General features: G+C 42.1%; 1 protein-coding gene across 3 annotated transcripts in view; it reads right to left on the reverse strand.

Annotated features, from left to right (window-relative positions):
• Positions 1–17,123, reverse strand: part of MYO1B (myosin IB) — a gene marked incomplete at its 5' end in the record, with an annotated part of 150,348 nt that overhangs the window by 112,840 nt on the left and 20,385 nt on the right. The gene's annotated exons all lie outside the window — the stretch shown is intronic.

The following is a 17,123-nucleotide window of genomic DNA, read 5'->3' on the forward strand; positions in this document are numbered from 1 at the left end:
TTTTTTCCCTTAAATTCCATATATATGTGTTAGCATACAGTATTTGTCTTTCTCTTTCTGACTTACTAACAATGATTTTTATTCATACCTTTGGGTACATCAACCTACAAATATTACCAGTGACAATGAGCAAGACACTTGATTTGGTACTCTTACACCATTCAAAGAAAATAGAAAACTTAGTGTATTCCCAAAAGGAGATACAGTGCTGTATGAGAAAAAAGATAAATACACATATGAAGATAATTAGCTATTTAATAAATGCATGGATATGTATAAACTGGAACTTGCTTTTTATATCCAATGAAACTGTTTACCAAAAAACAAGTACATTTTTCCAGATTAAGAGGATGCAAGAAAAGTATGTAAAGGATGTACTGTAAGCATTTCTGCAAAGTACTTGATCATGGCCAAAATTAACAAGAGAATGACTGGTATAAGTTGGAAGTAAAATTAAAAAGTAATATATCATCTACATTATATAAGATGAAAATACAGAGTGACATTATTTATTGGGAGTGAAGGGTTGTTTTTGGTTTTCCCACCATGAAAATGAGTGTTACAGCTTTAAAATGAAAATGTATCGGTCAGAAGTAATATTAATATTCTTCTGCAGTCATCTCTAAAATTTTAATATTTCTTCACCTTCCCTCTTTGACTGAATTCATATTTGGAAAAAGAATTTAACTAACATTGTCCTTAAACACAACTTAAACTTCTCAGTGTAAGGGAAACTGATTCTTATTCATTCATTCTCAGAAGAGTTGAATCCAAAAAAATTAACATTGCACTGGTTTAAGTTTCAAAGCTGGTTAAAACCATTTTGCCACAATTCCCAGTAGATGAATATGTGAATTAATTTAGATGAGATCAGCATCTAATTTTCTAAAACTCTCAATAAACATATTGGTTCCAAGAAAATTGGTAATATAGGAATTGGACCAAAGACAGATCTACTGACATAAACTATTAAAGCATTTAGATAATATTCACATATTAACTACTTCTGGGAACAACTGCAATGAAATGTGACACTATTAAAAACTTTTTTTCATAATAAACCAATAAGCCACTAGTCTCTGCCGATTAGCAGCATGAGAAAAAGAAAGGAATAACAACAGAAACATGAAAAATGAATGAACAGTTTTACTTTTGTAGTTTAAAATGTAGTCAAATGGAAATGTGAAAATGCACGGTGATTACAGTCATTACAAGGAAAAAATATTTGAAAGTGCTTTAAGAGGACTTATTTTCTTTCTAAATTATACTACTGAACTCATGTTTCAATTCATACAGAAGCTTGCTTTACATGGTAACCCATGAGTTGAATTATCAAACAGTAACAACCCTAATGAAATGAACAGATGATCCTAGTAAACAGGAGGCCACGCCACATGTTGACTAAATCCCATTCCATTTTCCCCTTCCTGGGTGCATTTCCCAGCTTCCTTTGCAGGAGGCTGGGCCCATGTGACTGCACACCGGCCAATGAGGAAGAGCTGACTATGCTCTCTCTTCACCTCCCACAGCAACCTTAAAAGCCATGTGTTCCAGCTGCTACAACTACAGCTTGAATATGAGTCACCACTTAGAGGACAGCCTCTGAGGAACACCATCTGACCCCCATCAGACTGCACAGTCAGTGACAAGCAAACCTTCAGTGTGTTGTGTCTTGAGCTGTGAAGCCTTGTTGTCCAAGCATAGCCTACCTTATTCTAATACATCCCTGATATTCCCTAACTAGATGTCAAGCATACTTAGACTATTGCCTTGAGTTTTATTTTGGACAGGTAGAAAATCTGTTAACAACCAGCAGAAAATAGCTGAAGGCTAAAAATAAATACTTCCTGAGTCCCTAACATGTCCCTAACACTAGGTCTCCAAAGTGAGGTGTGTGCATCTCACGCTATGCCCACGATGAGCCACTGGAATATGGACATAAAATATTATAACTTCTACTCACAGATCTTTATCATTTTTTAAAGTTCCTGTTCTTGTGGATGTTTTATAATGTACACAATACATTAGGATGGTACGACTTGAGGTTAACTATAGATAAACAAACATACTGGATGGATTTTAAGACCAATGATCTTGAGGCAAGAAAATAATTATAATTGCATAGTCCCTGCTCAAAAGATGCTTCCTCTTGTCCAACCCTTAAATAGGAAACAATTAATGAAATATATAAGGTAGTATGCAACAAAGTCCATACAACTGTGACATAATGCATGCTATGGAAAATACGTGTTAGGACTACCAAGTGGCATTTTTGGGAAGAGACTTCAAAATGCAGGTGTGCCCCGGATGCATCTTGAAAGATGAGTAGGATTTGAATGCGTGGAGAAGAGTGAAGTGAGTGTAACAATACAAGACCAGGGTGCCTGGAAGGAAGAAGAAATGAAAGCAACAGTGGGATAGGCAAGAAGAGGCCAAGAGAAGGAGAGCTTACAACTAACTCATCCCTAGCCACAAATTTATTCAAACTCACCTCTCTATTTTCACAGTCAAAATTTTCTCTTAGGACTGATTTTTTTTTTTTTTTTTTTTTTTTGCGGTACACGGGCCTCTCACTGTTGTGGCCTCTCCCATTGTGGAGCACAGGCTCCGGACGCACAGGCTCAGCAGCCATGGCTCACAGGCCCAACCACTCCGTGGCATGTGGGATCTTCCCGGACCGGGGCACGAACCCGTGTCCCCTGCATCGGCAGGCGGACTCTCAACCACTGCGCCACCAGGGAAGCCCTCTTAGGACTGATTTTAATTTTCTAAGTTCTGTTAAAGATCAATGCCAGATATATGCAAACATCAAAGAAAAATCTTTAAATATAGAAAATGACAAAGATTTTCAAGTTCTAAGACTAATTTATGCTACCTTATCTATGCCTGCAAGACAAAGTATGGCACATACAATCATAGATAGGATACTGTTATAATGACAATCGTATTACATTATGAAAAGGAAGCAAATGTTCAAAGCATTATACATCATTTTCTATTTGTTTTAGGAGCAATGTCCAAGAAACACCCATACACATTTCCACACTTCCTCCTTCCTTATACCCATGTTCCAGGTAATGAGTAACCAGACAGCAATGACTCACCCATATTGTGTAATCTTAAATAGCTACATGGGTGCATTTTATAATTTATGTCCTAACAACTTTACACTTCAGTAACATTGTCTTTAATACATTTCTCTGATCATGGATGGGATTCTGCCATTTTTAACATCCTTGTTTTTATCCATAATGCTATTCACACGACAAAATTATGTATAAGCTTTTGCCATTTAGCAATAGCCAAGGCAATTATAAATATAGAGAAAAGCAGCAGCGACACTGTAGGACGGAATGTGAGGTAGGGTATAGGAGGGTGAGAATATGTCTTTTGAAAGTAATCAAAGCAGTGGCTTAAAAACTAGCAAGTCCTAAAGAAACATTCAAGAGCCCTTAGCAACCCACGCTTCGTGAAAATATAGATGGTAAAGGTGGAAATGGACCCCTCCGGTGGCAGTCTAGGTCTTAAGTAGGCAATCCTAAGAGGATGCCTGCCTGTGTTTCCCAAAAATAAAGGTCCATGGTGCAAACCAGCCCAATCTTCCCTCCGTCCAGGTGCTTTCTAACGTTGTGCTGTTGAGGTGGACTAAAGGACAAAGATTAGTAGAAAATGTACGCATTCTAGCTTATTCCTCTACTGCTAACTTCTTGTGAAATTAGACTAAACCATCTATTACATTATGTTTCTAACGTAATCGGGCATATTCTTTTCAGACCTCAAGCTGACGGCCCACGCATTCAGACAATGAACACAAATATCCCAAGGGGAGGGTTCCGTATCCAAAGGGGGGCACATCCTCCGCGTAAGTCAATGACGAGTGAGAATCAGGACTGCTGTGTATCAACTATTCTTCCTCCTGAACATTATGATTCATCACCAATAGCAACTAGAGGTTTGGTCATAAAACATAATGAACTAACATCTGTTTATACTTACAAAATTCATTTCAACATTCAGTCATCTACCACTCATTCATTAAAACACTGCATTTATACACGTACACACTTAGGCCTATTTAACAAGTCTGAATTTTTTTTTCCAGTTGGTGACTGAAAATGCAAGATGGCAATTTTTCCCAACACATAAGCTTGTAATTTTAAGTAATGTCCTCATCCCAAACTCTCCTCCTATTACTTTAGAATAAACATAATCCTTCAATCCTCCCAATGATTAAAGTAGACTGGTATTTGAAAGTTTTATTTAAAAAAAAAAAAAGTTCTACATGTAGCTACCATCTCAACTCAAATAACTTTTACTTTCCTCAAATACCTTCCTATCATCCTGGTTCACTGGGCCTTAGCCAAACTGGTCCATCCTTTGCTTTCTCTTCTATGTAGATCATTATTACACTCTACAGTGGCCACCTATTTCTAGAATTCCTTCTTGAAGACTCAACATAGGTGGCACCTTCAGAATCTCTGAACCCACCAATTTTTTTTTCTTTTTTTTTTTTTTTGCGGTACGCGGGCCTCTCACTGTTGTGGCCTCTCCCGTTGCGGAGCACAGGCTCCGGACGTGCAGGCTCAGCGGCCATGGCTCATGGGCCCAGCTGCCCTGCGGCATGTGGGATCTTCCCGGACCGGGGCACGAACCCATGTCCCCTGCATCGGCAGGCGGACTCTCAACCACTGTGCCACCAGGGAAGCCCTACCCACCAATGTTTTGTGCTTCCACCTTATTCCCTGTCATTGCAAGAACACTATTATATTAAAATGACCTGCTTATGTAGCCATTCCCTTCTCCTCCCAACTAGCCTGAGATTTGTGAAGACACAGACCACGTGTATCTTCTATACACAGTTTCTAACGAAGAGCAGGCTCCCCATATTCATTAATTCAGTCACTCACTCAACAAATACTTATGGAGTAGCTGCTACAGGACAGACATTATTCTAATTGCCATGGATTCTAATTGCTATGTGAAATAACAAAGCCCCTGTTCTCCTAAAGATGACATTCAAATATAGGAGACAAATAATAAAGACACAACAAACACCTAGTGAAATGTCAGATGATAAACGAATAAAAGTCAAGTAGTCTAAGGGGACAGTGAACGGCTGGGGCAGGGGTTGCTATTTTAGGTATTTTAGGTAATCAGTGACGATTAAGGCGTTCCCTAACTGAAGTGGGAGAACAAACAAGTTGGTCCCTTGAAGGGGAGAGAGTGACGCAGAGCGGGTGGCGTGTGAGAGGAGCAGTGAGGAACCAGCGTGGCTGCAGCAAGGGGACGGGAAGTTCACAAGTGCAGTCAGGTGGCCAGTGCCCACATCGAGTGAGCTCTGCAGGTCACGCACGAGCCACTGCAGGCTTCCAAAGCAAAGAAAAACAATCCAATGGGCATCTTTACGAAAGAGGACTTTAGCCCGCAGCCACCACATTTTGGGAGAAAAGATGGCTGGGGGATCAAGGTGTGGGAGAAGGTGACAACGGGAGAGTTGAAACAGAAAGATCCGTTAGGAGGCCACCACAATAATCTAAGTGAAAAAGGACGGCAGCTCAGACGAGCACGGTGGCAGTGGTGGCGAGACTGGGATATGTACAGGCAGCACCAACAAGACCCGATAGTGGATTGAATGTCGGGTGGGAGAGAAAAGGAAGAAAAGGCTTGTGGTGTGAGTAGCCGAAGGATGGTACTGCCGCTGCCCGAGAAGAGAGAAAGGATGGGGACGGGGTGCCCTCCAGTCTGAAGCATGCGAAGTTCCAGGTGCCTCTTGGACACCCCAGGAGATACCGAAGGGTTGAATGTAGCTGAGTCACCAGGAGCTCAGGGGTGAGGTCCAGCTGGAGACCTAAATCTGGGGGCATCAGGACATATTTAAAGCCCAAATGGGCTCATCTAAGTGCCTACAGAGGAGAAGGAAAAGGCCCCAAAGCCAAACCCTTGGACATACCAGCATTCAGAGGTAGAGAGGAAGAGGCACATCCAGGCTTCCACCCAGGAGATGGAACAGCCAGTGTGCTGGAGGAAAACAGGAAAACGTGGAGGCCAGAAAGTCAAATTTTAAAAAGGGTTTCAGGAAGGAATTGGTCACACTGTCAAATATTACTGATAATTAAAGAAAGAAGAAGATTCAAAATTGACTATTGGAGTTGACAACATGGAGGTCATAGATGATCCTGAAAAGAACAGTTTTCATGGAGAAGAGAGATAAAAGTCTGACTAGAGTGAATTTAATAAAGAAAAGAAGATAAACTGGAGACAACAAGTATATGCAACTTTTTCAAAAAGTAATAAAGGGAATCGAACAGTGTGATAGCTAGGTGACATGGAATCAAGAGAAATATTATAGCATGTACATTGGTGGAAACGGAAGAGGGTGAAGAAAAAGTTGATAATACAGTGGAGAGAGGAAATAATCACAGAGTAATGTCCTCAAGGGTATAAGAGGGGCTGGATGGGGTCAGGGCCCACGTAGACGGGGTGCCTGAGAGGGGACTGGACAGCTGAGTCTTTATAACATTCAATGTTTACGGAACTGAACTACCCTTAGGTTGAACTACCCTTAAGATATTTCTTATAAAAAGAAGGCCCAGGGGCTTCCCTGGTGGTGCAGTGGTTGAGAGTCTGCCTGCTGATGCAGGGGACAAGGGTTCGTGCCCTGGTGCAGGAGGATCCCACATGCTGCGGAGCTGCTGGGCCCATGAGCCATGGCCACTGAGCCTGCACGTCTGGAGCCTGTGCTCCGCAACGGGAGAGGCCACAGCAGTGAGAGGCCCACGTACCACAAAAAAAAAAAAAAAAAGAAGGCCCACTAATTCAGGTTTCTAGAACACCATACAGAAACTCCGACATTAACCTGGCTTCAGGAAGCTAACACTCAAGTATTTCAGGACAAGCTTACTGTGCTTCTTAAGAAGGATGTATCCATTCGTGCATGCATATCTGTGGTACAATAAGAAATATATTTCGTCTGTGTCTCTGGTTCCCGGCACAGAGCTCCTAAAACCCTTGGAATTTCCTGAGTAACAGGACTGTCTTTTGTTATTCATAACAAGCCCCTTCTGCCCACACCTGAGTTTACACTAATGAAGTGACTCATGGTGGGACCCCTAAGTAGCTTCAGGCTGGGGACTGGTCACCAGAAAGACCAAACACATGATGAGACGGGGGGTACTTTCAGCTCCACATCCCCAGCTCCAGGAAGGGGATGGGGGCTGCAGATTGGGTTATAAAGACTCTTCAACAAGGAGATTCCGGAGCTTCTGGGTTGAAGGCACTGATGTGCTGGGAAGCTGGCCTGCCCAGAGAGGGCAAGGAAACTCTGCACCCCTCTTCCCCTATACCCTGCCCTATGTATCTCTTCCATTTGGCTGTTCCTGAGTTGCATCCTTTACAATAAACCAGTAAATATAAATGTTTTCCTGAGTTCTGTGAGTCATTCCAGAGAAGTACTGAACCTGAGGGGGTAGTGGAAACCCCCCAATTTGTAGTCAGCTGGGTAGAAGTGTGGGTGGCCTGGGCACTTCATTTTTCACTGGCATCTGAAATGGGGGCTGTCTTGTGGGGCTGAGCCGTTGACCTCTGGGACCTGCAATAACTCTGGGTAGTTAGCACCAGAATTGAATTGTATCGTTAGACACCCAGCTGGCGTCGGAGAATTGGTATTGGAAATAACCGTACCTTTGGTATCAGAAAACACACAACATCTGCTCTTGGGCCACAGGGGAATAAAACAAACAGGTGATAAGGGACCATGGGAATTGATGAGAGCAGTGAATGTCTCCATGCTGAAATTTCAAGCCATCACGTTTAAGGAGTAAGAAAATAAGACTACAAAACTGCACTCTCTTGAAAATATACACAGCTAACCACAGACCCAAAATGCAGAAAACATGGAAGAGGGGAGTTCACACACAGCAAAAGCGGGTCTATTTGCTTCCCAAATCATAAGCACCTGAGGAGAAAGATCAAAGCAACGTAGAGCCAAGGAGTTAGGAGGCATAAACAACTGAACACAGAACAAATAATTACCTTAAAAATAAAACAGCTACATGGTAAATTCATATACTAATGAGGATTATTCAAATTTTACTTAAAACCGTTCAGAAGCACATTTATAAAAGAGAAATGCTCAGTGACTGAGCAGGAGTGCAAAGGAGCCAATACTGGAAATGTAGGTCTACACACGTTCTCCTCCCTAAGTTCAGACAAGCCACTCTGTCCCCATGCTTGGGTCAGGGAACACGAAGGCGCCAGGGAGGAAGCCCCCTACTCCATGTTCACGCCAACCCCCAGTGCCCACCGCTGCTTTACAAGGCCGTCTCCAGACTAGTTCAGCTTTTCGGGAACTGCTTGGCATCTACACCCCCAGCTCAGCCGGGAGTCACGACTGGCCTCTGAGCCTCCCTCCCGCCCCCCTCACTCTTCAGTCGCTCCCACTGGGTCCTATGGGTTTGCCTCTGAAATGTCCCCCCATTTCCAGATGAGACTCTGCCCTCTTCCCTTCTAGTCTAGATTATTGCCAAAGCCAACCAGATCCCTGAGCTTTACTGTCCTTGAGTTCCTCTTCCCCTGGGGCTCCAGAACAGTTCAAATCTCAAGGCTGATCTTATCTCTCCTTCTGCCTGCTTAAAATTGCAAATCCTTAGCACACAAGCCATTTGTGACCCAGAACTGCTCTTCCTCTTCTGCCATATAGCCCCCTTCCCAGCTTGCATCCTGCATTCCAGCCTCTGGGAATCACAGGAATTGAGATCACGGACGGGCCATGTCGTATCTCGGGGTCTCCCCTTCAGTTCTTGGCACGTGCTGTCCCCTTGGCCCAGAACACTCCTCCCTCCGCACTTCACACGGCTCGCCCCCCACCCCCCAGGACACGACTGCAGTATCACCATCTCAGTGAGGCATCCCTGGACACCCTATTTCAAATGGTACACCGTGGAACCCTCACCTCACACAGTCCTTCTGTGCACTTGTCACCATCTACAACACCATTTAGTTTATTTCCTTCTCTGGTTTATGGTCTCTCCCCCTGCTAGGATGTAAGCTCAAAAGGGCCAAGATATTTGCCCAGTACCTGCACTCATGCCCGGCACTTGACAGGCACTCAAATAACAACTGCTGAATCACTGGATCAACACTATTCCCCCTGCTGGGAAAATTATCTCCTGGGCCTAAATCCTATTCCTTATCTATGTGGCAAATTCATCCTTCAAGACGCCCACTGTCCCACCCCCCAGCTCCTCAGGCAGGGCTGAACACCCTCTCCCTGGCACACCCACAGCACCCTATCCATGGGGGCCACACTCAGACACCTGTGAGGACAGGGGGCACTACTGAGAATTATGCTGATACAACAGGAGTGACGGACTGTCCAGGGCAGGCCTGAACACATGGTCACTCTGATCTCCCACCTTTTTCACGGCAGTTCTCTCTCTCCTCTAGTTACTTGCTCACTGGTCTGTTTCCCACACTAGGCTATGAATCTTTAGGGATGAATAATTTTTGTATCCCCAACACCTCACACATACTGTAGATGCTTAATAATGTTGATCGAATGAAATGAACAATCACTTCTGCTCGGGGGTTTGGATCCCTGAGACAGGCTGGAGCGGGTGGAAAGTACACCTAGACAGTGGGGACAGCAGCAAGCCCCCTTCCTGGGGCTGGTCCTCCAGGGCCTGCTTCCCTTGCATGGATTTCTGTCCCATGACAGCCCCAGTGCCCACTCTTGGTTCCCCAGTCTCCCAAGGATGGGCCCCCTAAGTGCCTTACTGCACTCTGTTTCTATTACTCCTGGCTTTGCTGATTTCCCCAGACTGGATCAGGACCAGTATTTGCCGGCCCCTGTTTAGACAAACTCCCACACGGTTCCCTTCGACCCACCCATCCGGTCCTACTGCCACACAAGTCCCAGCACCAGACCACAGCAGTGAGTCTTATTTCAACAACAAAGGGGGCACCCCTCCCCTGAACACACCCCCTCTAGACAGCACTCCTCACGTGGGTTCCAAGTGCAGATGAAGTGTTAGGCTAACGCTTTTCAGGGCTGAGGTCTCAGTGCCACTCCTTTGGATGAAATGGATCTCTTCCAGGAGGTTGCAGCATTTCTCAGGGCCTGTGAAAGTCCTGTAACATTCTGGCAGGAAGCAACCTATTTTGTCAAGAATCCATTTTTTCCCTTTAATATTATACACCAATGAAATAATCATGTATTCTGGTATGAACGTGTGCTCGGCTTTATGAATTGCCTTTTCAAAATAAACTTTCAAGTCTGAGACGTGCATTTTCTGAGAAGTGATAAAAATTCTAATTAGGGATCTAGAAATTAGGATTCTGAGACTTCTCAGACATACAAAAACACTTTTCATTAATAAATGTATTCTTCTATCACAATGATTTTCATGGTAAAAACATTATGGTAGTATAGAACCAAACTTCCAACTTTAAAAGTTCACAACCTGAAAGAGAAATTAGCTGAGGTCCCTTTCTGCCAAGAGTATATATTCTGAAAGACACTGTTTTGAAAATAACTCCCATAAAGCAACAGACTGAGAATAAACGTTTGAGATTTAAAGGCAGGAAGTTCAGTTCATGGAGCTTCGTAAAATCTGATTCAGCGCGAAGCCCAGACGTGTCTCTCAGCATGGACCCAGCCTCAGGAAGCTTCAATTTAACACCTATTCTTCACTACCACATTGCATCGCACTGCTAACAGGAATCAATCTCTCTACATCAAGAAGTCTTCTCATCCACATTTGTCCAGAATCCAACAAGTATCTGCCAAGACAGCAAATATGGTGACTGCTTTCTGCTTATCCTGACCCATGACAGTCATGCAGAAACGGAAAGGGGCAATTTGAACTCTTTTTGAGATGGTGGCATTCCACATGAGATGTTAACTTAAGGTATCCCAGCTAAAGAGTAAGACGGAGCTCAGATTCCCCCCTGCACAAGTTACTCATGTGGATTAGAGACGTACACAGATGCAGACCCTTCCAGATCACAACCTATGGGCTACTGACTTAAACTACCTGAGAGAACGTGGCTTAGAGGTACTTTATAAGAATACTATTTAAATTCATTTTGTTTTTCACAAAAGCTTCCCTCCCTTTGCTCTACCCTTTTCCCCCCTAACCAATGGTTTGAACAATCTTGGTTTCTGTATACTTAAGTTTGAGGATTGTCTCCCTCACGAAGACAGGAATTTTATCTGCTTTGTTCAACTGCTGTATGTCAGTGCCCAAAAGAGAGTCTGGCATATGGTAAGCTGTCAATAAACATTTGCTCAGTAAATGAGTAACCTTCCTAAAGCAAAAAGTAGAAAGAATGCTAGATGGGAAAGCATAAAACCCTTTTCTGCAAGTGGTTTTCTGGGAGGGACTGAATCAATGGGAGGCTCCACTATTCCAAAAAGGAAATGAGGGAAATAATACAAAAGTCTCAGTGACATCACATCAACACACAAACACACACACACACACACACACACACACACACACTCCTTCTCACTTTCCTTGAGAAAGTACTTTAACACCCAGTTGTACAAGCAACCTCTATGAGAATTCAGAATCTAGCTGTCATAAAAGTTCTCAAGACAAATAAAATTGTACTCACAGAATTTCAACTCCGCTATAGAGGAAAATACTGATAACAAGAAAAGGGACAACACCTGGGGCTTCTGCCCTAAACCCTTATCCTAGGCTCTGGACACCCAACCACAGCACTGGCACATTTTGAGATATAGTCAGAAATGTTTTTTATAACATGTATCTGGTTCACCCTGAATGGAGTAAAATAACACGATTAACAAGGACTCAAAACACACAAGCTTTCTAGCAATGTCATTCTCTGGGCACTAGTATCTGGTCCTGCAAAATCAACTGTCATAAAATTAGGGGTCGGAGGTTCCCTAGAGACAGGGGGCTCACATCTGGACAACTGACAGGAACATATTCCAAATCCTCCCATTAATCACTTGTCCATTTTTAGGTGAGAGTAGCCAGACATTTTTCAAGGCCTTAAGACATTTTTCTCAGTTTTTAGAATTTGTTGCAAGGCTTTTCATTTACTGAAATGGAAAGACAGCTTGCTTCAAATAGTGCTTGTAATGCCTACGTAATAGGGCCACCACACCATGGCTCAATCTGGGAAGGACACATTTCAGCTCACTCCTGGGTCGTGACTACCGGGAAGCATTGGTGGTGGGGCCCTTTTCCTTTGGGCGGCGCGATCCCTTCGCTAGACGCTGCATATAATTAGGTGGTAAGTGCACTGCATCAGGAATAAATTGAACTGAACACTCAGTGTTGAAGAGCACTATAATACTTGAGTCTACTTTTTTATAAAAATGAAAAAAAAATCTCATTACACTGCATGAAGTTTTGAATAAACCCGGCAAAGAGCATGCCAAGAATACTTTGATTTCCTTGAACTGTCAGAGATGAGATAGTACAAGTAAAATGTAATGAAAGATTATTTAAAACCTCTTTTGTTCTCTTGTTATTAAGCTCTTAAGAGAAAAGCACTGAAAGCACCCCAGAGATGCACAGGATAAAGTTCCTGGTCTAGAGAAGCTTCTATCTCATTAAAGAAGATGACACTAGAACACATCCACAGTAAGAAAGGTTGTGTGCCTGATGACACGAGTGGCTCTGAGAACTCAGAGGCAGGACAAGTCACTGGTGGGTTAGTCTGGAGCTGATCGAGCCTTTAAGACAGAACCTAGGAGACAGGCAGGATGCTAAGAGTAGAGTTGGGGTATCAGGTGGGAGAGGCAGAGAGGAAAAGACACGGAAAGCGGCGACTCAAAAGGCGGTTCCATGAGGGCATGAAGTGGTGTCTGGGCTGGCGAGGAGGGCGAAGGCTGGACTGCCCAGAGCCTGAACAGTAAGCCAGGGAACGTGGACTTCACTCAAATAGTAACGGAGAGCCCAGGAGGGTTTCCGGGAATAGCACGATCTGGTTTTAGGAAGATCCATCTGAGGGTGATAAACTCTATCTAGTGCTGCAAGGTGAAAAGGCCATCACCCAAGGGAAGGCCAGTGGATGTGGTAACTAAAATATCAGAAGGTGTTTGTCACCGTGCTACTCTGAGTGGAGGGAGAGTGAACAGTTCAGTCACCTCCCTTATCTCTCTCCCCTATCATTCTTTCCCATCCCTAACGTTTGGCCTCTGAGGCAGGTCTCCATTGAATGCAGTTACTGAGTGGTCTGAAATGTACTAAGTCCTCAATGGGATATTTAAGAAAAATTCCTTATGTGCAAAATATTTTAAAATCATGCTGGAAAGACACAGCTGACACAATTAGAAAGGTAAACAGTATCATCTATGCTGCCCAGCAGGGCCCTCATTTCTCTGGGCAAGCCACCCAGCGTTATCACGCTCAAGGTGTAGCTCCAAACATACACGGGATAGGAATCCAGAGAAGGGAAGAGAAGAGGCATGACAACAGAAAACCATTTTTGAAAAGGAACATAGATAAGAAGCCACTGTTTATCTTCATTTGATTCATTTATACATTTCTGCTCTCTGAGTCACGTACTTAAGTAGAATGTAAATATGTTTCAATTGCCTGAAATTTAAAGAGAGAGAATTTCTGGACACCTTCAAAAACACATGAGTTATGAGAGAAATATCTGGATGGTTTTGCAGACTAACAGTGAACAACAGGTCAAATGAAATTCCAAGTGTAATCTGGGGCAAATTAATCGGCAATTTTCAAGGTACTTGGTTTGAGCAGCTGCTTAAGTTCTTTTTTTTTTTTTTAACATCTTTATTGGAGTATAATTGCTTTACAATGGTGTGTTAGTGTCTGCTTTATAACAAAGTGATACATATACATATGTTCCCATAACTCTTCCCTCTTGTGTCTCCCTCCCTCCCACCCTCCCTATCCCACCCCTCTAGGTGGTCACAAAGCACCGAGCTGATCTCCCTGTGCCATGCAGCTGCTTCCCATTAGCTATCTATTTTACATTTGGTAGTGTATATATGTCCATGCCACTCTCTCACTTTGTCACAGCTTACCCTTCCCCCTCCCCATATCCTCAAGTCCATTCTCTAGTAGGTCTGTGTCTTTATTCCCATCTTACCCCTAGGTTCTTCATTACCTTTTTTTTTTCTTAGATTCCATACATATGCGTTAGCATATGGTATTTGTTTTTCTCTTTCTGACTTACTTCACTCTGTATGACAGACTCTAGGTCCATCCACCTCACTACAAATAACTCAATTTCATTCCTTTTTATGGCTGAGTAATATTCCATTGTATGTATGTGCCACATCTTCTTTATCCATTCATCCGATGATGGACACTTAGGTTGCTTCCATCTCCTGGCTATTGTAAATAGAGCTGCAATGAACATTTTGGTACATGACTCTTTTTGAATTATGGTTTTCTCAGGGTATATGCCCAGTAGTGGGATTGCTGGGTCATATGGTAGTTCTATTTTTACTTTTTTAAGGAACCTCTATACTCTTCTCCATAGTGGCTGTATCAATTTACATTCCCACCAGCAGTGCAAGAGGGTTCCCTTTTCTCCACACCCTCTCCAGCATTTATTGTTTCTAGATTTTTTGATGATGGCCATTCTGACTGGTGTGAGATGATATCTCATTGTAGTTTTGATTTGCATTTCTCTAATGATTAATGATGTTGAGCATTCTTTCATGTGTTTGTTGGCAATCTGTATATCTTCTTTGGAGAAATGTCTGTTTAGGTCTTCTACCCATTTTTGGATTGGGTTGTTTGTTTTTTTGTTATTGAGCTGCATGAGCTGCTTGTAAATTTTGGAGATTAATCCTTTGTCAGTTGCTTTTAAGTTCTTTTTTATTCAAATTGGAACCAAATTCTTCAAGAGTTATGATTAGAATGAATCAAAAGCTTGAAGTCATCTTATCCTATTATATCACAAAGATCCTATGAGAGAAGGTCAGGTTGGGTTTTAGTAGGGAACCTAGCTAGCACTGACCCTGTTTCAGATGCTGTCAAAGATGGACACTCACAAAGAATAATGCAGGAAAATGCATTAAAGGAAGTGGAAATGTCCCACCGTGGAGGACAAAGTGGTAAGGAAGAGCCTGTTAAGATGTCGGAAATGTGTCCCACATATCTCATTATTACATTAATTATTATATTTATCACTGTTAATAGCAGCAGTTGTCCATAACGACAGATTCCCTGCTAAGCACTTTACTTATATCAGATAATTATATTTTCTAAATATCTACTAGACAGTTTTCCCTCACAAAAATCCTATGAGTTAATAATTATTTTCCCATTGTACACAACAAATTACTTAATTTCTGAGTTGAAGTTTTTTCAAGTAATTTGCTCAAGATGACATGGTTTGTAAATGGAAAAGCTGGGACTCAAACCAAGTCCTGTTCAATATATTTTGAACACTTACTCTCAGGTGCTAAGAATATTATGGTGAGCAAAAGCTGGCATGGCAGGTGAAGCTGACATGAATCAAATAATCCCATCAAGAAATGTTTAACTGTAACTGTGACAAGAGCAATAGATCTGACCTTGGCAAGGAGGGGGTGACGGATGGACATTTCTTCCTTGAGGTCTAATGCAATCTAAGATCTAAAGGAAGAACAGGAGTTGCCTTGGGGAAAAGGGAGGGAAAAGCATTCCAGGCAGAAGGCACAGAATGTGCAAAGATGACATGGTGGGAAGGAGTGTGCTGAGGACTGAAAGAACAAAGTGAGGTGGGGAGGGAGCTGTGATATGAATCTAGGGAATTCAGATTTATTAGATGAGACTGTACCTTTCACCCCATGCACAATGTTTTATAGATCATGGTAAAAAGATTCTGTTTTTATCTTAAGCACACTGGAAATTTATTTTATTGTGGGTGTGGTTTTTTTCCCTTGGGGGGTAAGGGGTGAACTTGGGTAGCAGTGCTATGCAGCCTCTTACAGGAATCTTTCAGGAACAGGGATAAAAGTGGGTATTCCACAGCATGAATTTCTATGTTCTAGAATGGACATCTATTATATATCTAAACAACCCCAAAGTGGAGATTTAAGCTGCAAATGGAAGAATGGCATGTGGTCTCTGGAAGCAAACTGAGGCACAGCTAAGTTATCCTGGAGGGTCCAGGATGCAGGAACACAGGCAACCCAAAGGTAGCAGAATAAAACTGCACAGTAAGAGGCCATAAGAAGAAAACGGTGGAACTCATTTCCAGCTGAGAGGCACAGCAGATGACTGTTTTCACACCTCTGCTCCCGACCCATGAGCTTTGATAAATGACTTATTTCTCTGAGACAATTTCCCCATTTGTAATGGTACCTTCCTCACAGGACTATTTTGAGAATGAAGTGAGTTATAATACATGGAAAGTATGTAGAGAAGTACCTGCACATAGTAAGTATTCAATAAATACAAGCCATTACTGTTACTATTATCATTAATGCTATTATTGTAAAAGATCATAATTTGCAGTAAGCAGTTAAGGAAGGGAAAACATTTGTAAATGTATCTCTGAGACAACATGTTCTCAAACTTGCACATACATATGAATCACCTGGAAAGCTTGTGAAAAATGTAGATTTCTGGCTTGTTAGAGGTAAGGTCTAGGAAACTAGGTTTTTCATAAGCTCCTGGGGGATTCTGACATAGCTGATCTAAGCATTTGAGAGGCATGGCTTCAAGGCCTAGAATTTAAAATAAATATTAAGGCATCAAATAAGGTATTTCATTGCAGGGACTTTAACTATAGGGATAACTTTATCAAACAAATTTCAGATTTTTTTTTGAATTTTAGAATTTTATTTTTTTATACAGCAGATTCTTATTAGTTATCCATTTTATACATATTAGTGCATATATGTCAATCCCAATAGATTTTATTTTTGTTAAGGCAAAATGAAACAAGTTCACTTGCAAAACCTACTTCTAGGAGAAAACTGAATAATCAGAATCCGCTTGATTGGTAAAATACTGTGTTTAATTTTTAATAACCATTTTTACAAATTATTTAAATCTTTAGTTCCAAACAGTCCAAAAATGTCACTGTATGCTCCACTATCAAAAGAAACTAAAATAAACATCTGGACAGTGGTATGTATATTCTTTAATTATTAGATTTATTTTCTAGCAAAAATAATA

The sequence above is a fragment of the Hyperoodon ampullatus genome (assembly GCF_949752795.1).
Source record: "Hyperoodon ampullatus genome assembly, chromosome: 8".
In the NCBI taxonomy this organism is placed as follows: Eukaryota; Metazoa; Chordata; class Mammalia; order Artiodactyla; family Ziphiidae; genus Hyperoodon; species Hyperoodon ampullatus.